This window comes from Brachycentrus maculatus, unplaced genomic scaffold, assembly GCF_059751285.1.
Source record: "Brachycentrus maculatus isolate JH-2025_06_01 unplaced genomic scaffold, ASM5975128v1 h1tg000055l, whole genome shotgun sequence".
Taxonomy (NCBI): domain Eukaryota; kingdom Metazoa; phylum Arthropoda; class Insecta; order Trichoptera; family Brachycentridae; genus Brachycentrus; species Brachycentrus maculatus.
This window is the reverse complement of record NW_028280809.1, coordinates 674,718-681,378: the sequence shown is the minus strand read 5'-3', so window position 1 is coordinate 681,378 and position 6,661 is coordinate 674,718.

The following is a 6,661-nucleotide window of genomic DNA, read 5'->3' as shown; positions in this document are numbered from 1 at the left end:
TTTCTTTGCGAGTTTATATTTTTGTAAAGCGCCTGTAACAATTTATTTTTAACTTGAGTGTTAAAAAGATAGCATAACAACTAGGAGCTACAGCTAAAGCACAATCACAATCATCTTTTTTGTAAATCTAAATATTTTTTGTTAAGTACGTATTAAAGAATTACTTATTTCTAAGGTTTCTAAGATTTGAGAAATGATATTGGAAAGAAATACTTATATATGTTAGTTGGTAGGTACGTACTATCTGTACAAATTCAGTCTTATTTTATTGTAGTATTTAATAAGGCATTTAAAAAATCGTAAGTATTAAATATTGAAATAAATTAAAATTATTATTAAGAGTGAGTAGTTATCTCTGATAGGGGAAATGCGACCGCTCAGTGTTGGGCGGCCATATATGGCGGCGCCAGGAATAAACTAGCGGCGTGACAGTAGCCGCGTTTTCCCGCACGCGCGATCTTCGCGGCATTCTTTACACCCAGTCTGCATTTTAAAACAGAGGTTTTACTTTCGTGTTCATCCAACATTCTCACAATAAAGTGAATAAAATTATCGAATTACTTCAACATTTCGATTTCAACAACTCAACTAACAGCGGTTAGGCTGATTTAAACATAAATATATAACTTCATATTAAAACCCCCCCATTAATCTCCTTCTTACACATATGTTGTCATAAATCTGCTCGAATGTTTGTATATGAGTATCTCGCTTGACATATACATAAAAAAATCGTAACCTTAATACCTAATTACATTCATCTAACAAAACAATATTAAAGATAAATTAAAAAATATATATACATTTGACAAGCCTATATTGTTAAAACAAACAATAAAATCCGTTCGATACATTTTATGAAAACATTTTTTTAATAACTGTAAACTGCATTCGTATCTTTTTAAGGCTTAACTCGAAAATAAAAACAATGCAACATTGTTTTTTTTAAATCCTACGTAAATTAAAAATATGTGTCCTTTTTTAGAAATCTCTATGTCAATGATTAATGAATTAATTGATTGATGGTATAAAATAACGAATGTTACATAGATTTTTTTCTATAACTTGAAAAGAATCACCAATTTATAAATGCTGGAGTAAAGAAAAAATTTTTTTAATTAAATAAATATTTTTTAAACATGACATTAATAACAGATCAATTTAACGATGGATGTTAAAAACAAACCAAAATAACACTCAGGATATAATCGACATGAGAAAGTGTTAATAAATATTTACTTCGAAAAATAAGATGAATTTGTCCACTGGGTTTTGTAAAGTGACGATCTTACGCCGCAGAAATTTATTTGTAAAATGAGATAACGATCGTTTCTTTTTGTAAAAATACTAATTAATTATATTGATTAAGACAGTTAATAATAAAAAAATTGTTTTATTATAATATTTAAAGTTTGTATTTTCTATTACAAAATCATGTCAGATTTAAAAATAATAAAACATACTATGATTGAAAGATGATAAAAAAAGAATTATACTATATATCATTATATTATTGATTGGTTTGTATGATATCGACTCTCATTGTAATACTTTAGTATAATCTTATTATTAGTTTAATATGTTTAGGGTCCAGTTCATAGAGGTTTTCCCCTACATCATAGCTGATAGTAAATTGACGTAACATATTTATATATTAAATAAATCATTGGTATTAATAGAAATTAAAAAAAAACTTTTATCACAATCCTTCTCATTCTTACACGTATCAACACCATTTTATTATTTTTTATATATTTTTGTTTATGCATCATCATGGATAATCGCCTAAAACTGAATTTTCTTTAAATCCACTTAAAATTTTACGTAATTGTATTTTTTCCTGAAAATACCGTTCTTGTATTGAAAAAATTAGTTCTTCTTCGAAATAAATATGAGTATATGGTTTGAAAAGAAAAGTTTTATTGAAAATATGAGTTAAAAAATGGTAAAAAAATACTCGCCTAATTCCATCCATATTCTAAAAAAAACATCACGTGTGGCTTCACGCAGCCGGTTGCGTACTGACTTAGCATATTTAAGAGTACACCCTTAATAAAGAAAGACTCGAGCCGTATTTGTCATGTATACTGATTAATGTCAAAACGGCATAACTTAGAAAACCGGGTTTTTGAAGGATAAATAAAGTTTTTGATGAACGATTTTAAATAGTGTGGCCATAAAATATATGGTATTTTTTATCAATCATTGACATTAGTAATAAGTTAACTTCACATTTGTTTTAATGTGGTCCAATTTTTTTCCATAAAATAATGTTTTTAATAATGCTTTTCTCTTTTTTGAATATTTTATTTTAATAGCGAAATGGCACCTCAATTTATTGAAATAGAAAAGTATTATACATATGTTTTTCTTATTTTTTCAAATTAATCAGATTTCTTGTTTATTTTGGCATTTAAAGATAGAGAAACGTAGTTTTCCAAACTTGATGGTTTATTAATAATGTTTTTTTTCTGAAAAACACCCAAAAAATAATAGCTTTAATTTAAAAATATTATGCTGATGGTAATTTGAAATGTATTCATATATTCTAAACATGAATGTTTCATAAATGTGAAATTTATAACATAACACATAAAATCAAATAAAATTATCAGTTTGGTTTTTAACCAAAAAGTTGTCCGTCTTAAAGTGTATTGGATACAGTAAGTATTTGGCTAACGCGCAGGAAGTTTGAGTTCGATTCGCAGGGGGGTCAAAATGAATATAAAATATAATAAATATAAGTGGAGGATCCGTCGGATCAGTTTTATCAGAATACATAGTGATCTGAGCAATTTAACGAACCTACTTTTCATTATTATTATTGTATTTTTATTTATTGTTATTGTATTTTTAAGGGTTAACAGCCCTTGTACATAATTCTTCTTCTAACCCTTATCGGCACCCAATGGCGCATAGGGTTGACGCAGTGTTATATTGATATCTTGATCTTGAACCCGGGACGTCCAGCACGGAAACTTAACACGCAGACCATTACACCACGGAGGCAGACATAATTAGTAAGAGAAAAAAAGAGCAATTCAAAATTTAAAAAAAAAAACTGTTACTTGTTCCGATCTGAATGTTATTCGTTACTTTTTCTCGGTTTATATATTTTTCAGATTATGTTTTTGATGTGAAATTGTCAAATATATCACGAACTAGAAATACGCAACCAAACGTGATTAGTTTAATTTGATCGATTCCAAAAACCGGAGTAAATAACAACATTTTGAGTGTGTCTAAATACTTGTTCACAAATCTGGATTATCTCCAATTATAGGAGTTATTTTTCATATTATTTTTTAACATGTAACATACTAATAAAGAGTTTCTGCTCAATAAAAAGCTTATTTTCATCTCACCAATAGATGTCTCTAGTGAAGTTCTAGTGATCCAAGAATAATGTTTCAAAATTGGTTCATATATATACCAAATAGAACTTCCAAGAATTTGAGTAGTGTGGTTGTCAATAATGGGTAGAATTGGTGAATGTTACACGTTTGTAAAGTGATCACTTAAACCAGCCTATGACGGTCATTAGCCCCGTAAATGCCCAGACTTCCACATACTTCTTCATCTTTGATGAGATGTCAAAAAATAATATGAAGTAAATAACGACTAATTTCAAATAAGCTGTTATTTATTTCATTTTTAAATAAGATTGCCCATGTCTAGCCTGTACCATAATACTAAAGCGGAACTACAATGTGTAATCGGTTTTCTTTTTATGCGTGTAATGACGTCGGATACAGAAATAGCATGACAGATTATCCCGAGATATATTATTTTTAAAATTCTGATTTAAAGCGCGTTCATCTCGTTAAATTGATTAATTTGACGTGTAAGATCGGTAGACGTCGCTGATGCGGGAGTGAAACTTCGATAATTTACGTTAAATCCTTGTGCCAGCTTTGAGCTTTTTCGCCGATTTGCTGAAACTGAAAAGTGCGCGCTGTGACCTCCAATAAATACAAGTTTATTTGTACGTCGCCGAAAATAGAGTGCTTGTCAAGTAAATCGGAATTCGCGTCTAGAATTATTATCACCTTCATTCCAGGCGCTTTTTGAAAAATAAAGTCACTTTTAATTGTTAATTTGTTGCAACTATTGATAATATTGAGAAAATAATGAAATGGATTTAATGGATTAAGTGATTAATTAACATTTTAAAATCATTTTACTAAAATAATTGAAATATCGTAATGTAATGGCACTTTTCTCCCCACCTTACCCAAGTAGTAGTACGTTTTTTTTTAATTTTATTTTTACTGTTTTTGTCATTTTCCGGGCGGTTCATATTTCACGTCGAAATATTTCGCTATTAACGTAATTATAAATATATATGATTTACTTATTATAATAATACAATAACACTCTCTCATTATATATTTTTATTTTGTTGTAATATTGGAGTCCGTCTCCGTAGTGTAATGATCAGCCTGCTCGGCTACCGTTCTTGAGGTCCCGAGTTCGATTCCCTAGGGGGGTCAAATAAATACAAGTGATTTTTTCACTCTATTATTTATTCTCTACTATCCTGGACTGGTACCTGACGCGGGGGGCTGATCACCTTTCATTCATGTGTTAACGATTAAGATAACACTGCATTTATATGATGCAGTGCCCTACGCACCATTGGGGTGCGGATAAAGGTTTGAAGAAGGAAGAAGTAATATTGGAAAACATTTCACTGCAATGAAACTGTGTAAAAAATATTTTTAGGTGAATATATTTTGATGATATACAGTATTAGTAAACTAATAAGAAAGCTTGTTGAATGGTTACAGAAAAAAGTCGTATTAAAATAACGAAATTCTTTAAGGTGACATTGCACACCTTCGTAACTAAAAATAATTATTTTTAATTTATCTTACTGAAGTATTTTTAGTTGAAGAAGGTCGCACCTCGGTCTACAGATCTTGAAAATTCTTTATTCCATTCATTAAATCAGTTTTTTCGCAATATTATTTGTTTAATATTAAAGTATGCGGATTTTATACAAAAACACAGTTTATTTAGTAATTATCTAAATCGATTACGATGTACGCAACAAGGGACAAGACGAAGATGGGTAGTTTTATAACTATTAAGAGACTAATAAATAAAAGAGACTAATATATAATATGCTTATTTTTATATATAAATTTTTAAACGATAAATTACCCAAATATTCTAAGGATAAAATAGTTATAAACAAAAATTTTCATGTTCATAGTACTAGAAATAAGGATAAAATAAGACTGCAATTAAAAAAAAACAGAGTCGTAAAATTATTTAATGTATAAGGGTTTGATAATGTATAATGAGATGCCTGAATGTATGAAGAATGAAGAGTCTGAAAGAATTTAAAAATAAATGTTTTGTTTACTGTAAGAAGCTGTAATATATGTGATGTAAATGATGTGTAAATAAAAGTTTGTATGAAATGTAATATAAGCTAACTAAAGAAATAATAAAAAAACAATAAAAAAAAACTATTTGTTTGGCCAGAGATTTATAAACAACAAAATATCAGGGATTAAAATAATCCGATGATTCGACTTTATCGCATACTTTGGTTTCTAGAACCGTCCATTCCCGAACATCGTATTATGCAGTTTTTGTTTCCAATGACGTATTTCATCAGAACATTAAAATATTGTAATATTTAAAATGCTGGTTACTCACAGTTTGAAATGTTTGACTACTACTACTGCTACTACTATCACGCCGTTTCCCTGCAGGGGTAGGTAGAGAGGATAGAACGCCACACTCTTCTGTACTGACATACACCCCTAGCTAGCTTCCTTCACTTCCACAAATCTAGTCATACATCCCTCCGATTTCGTAGATTTTTGACACCACCATATTTAAGGTTCTGATTTATCTGGTCGTGCCATGCCTTTTTCATGCCAAATATACTTTCTTAATATATAAAGAAATGTTCTACGATTAAAGTTATAAAGATGAAATAACATATACGTATTTATAATCAAGTAATACTTTTATACATTTTTTTGTATAATTCGCAAGCTATTCAAAATTTTGAGACATACATATCTCTTGTTGATTTTGAGCCCTTAAAATATAATGTTTGTTCATGTGCGTCTTTAACATCGTTTCCGGGAAGTGACATTAAAAAACTAATGGAAAAATAGTCAGGTTCGACATGGTGCCTTTAATTTAATACATACCATATACATGTATTATTATATGTATATTTTCAAATTAATGTCTCGCAGCTGAGAATCTGTGATATGCATCAAGATCAAGCTTTCCAACAAAAGTCCGTAGTGCAATTATTTGGCAAAGGCGTTGTTCAATATTTATGTAATGGATTACGATAGCTTTTAACCCAGTTTAGAGCACAAAAAATAGGTCAGGTTTTTATGACAAATTTTAAATAAAATACACAAATATTCACGATATATGCACTTTGTTCTTCTGTTTTTCTTTAAAATTTAAAATCCCTTTTTTGGATAAAGATCGCAGTAAATTTGAAAGGTATAAAATTACTCTTATTTTCACAAAGTGTGTTGATTTTACCTCACTGTTTTACAAGTCAGTAAAAATATAAAGGTAGGTACCAACAATTTTAAGATATTGAGGTGTGCCCTTTTTAAAAGCCATTTACTGCTTTAATTAGAAGGCTTTAAATAAAGTTTTTTGTACAATTTAC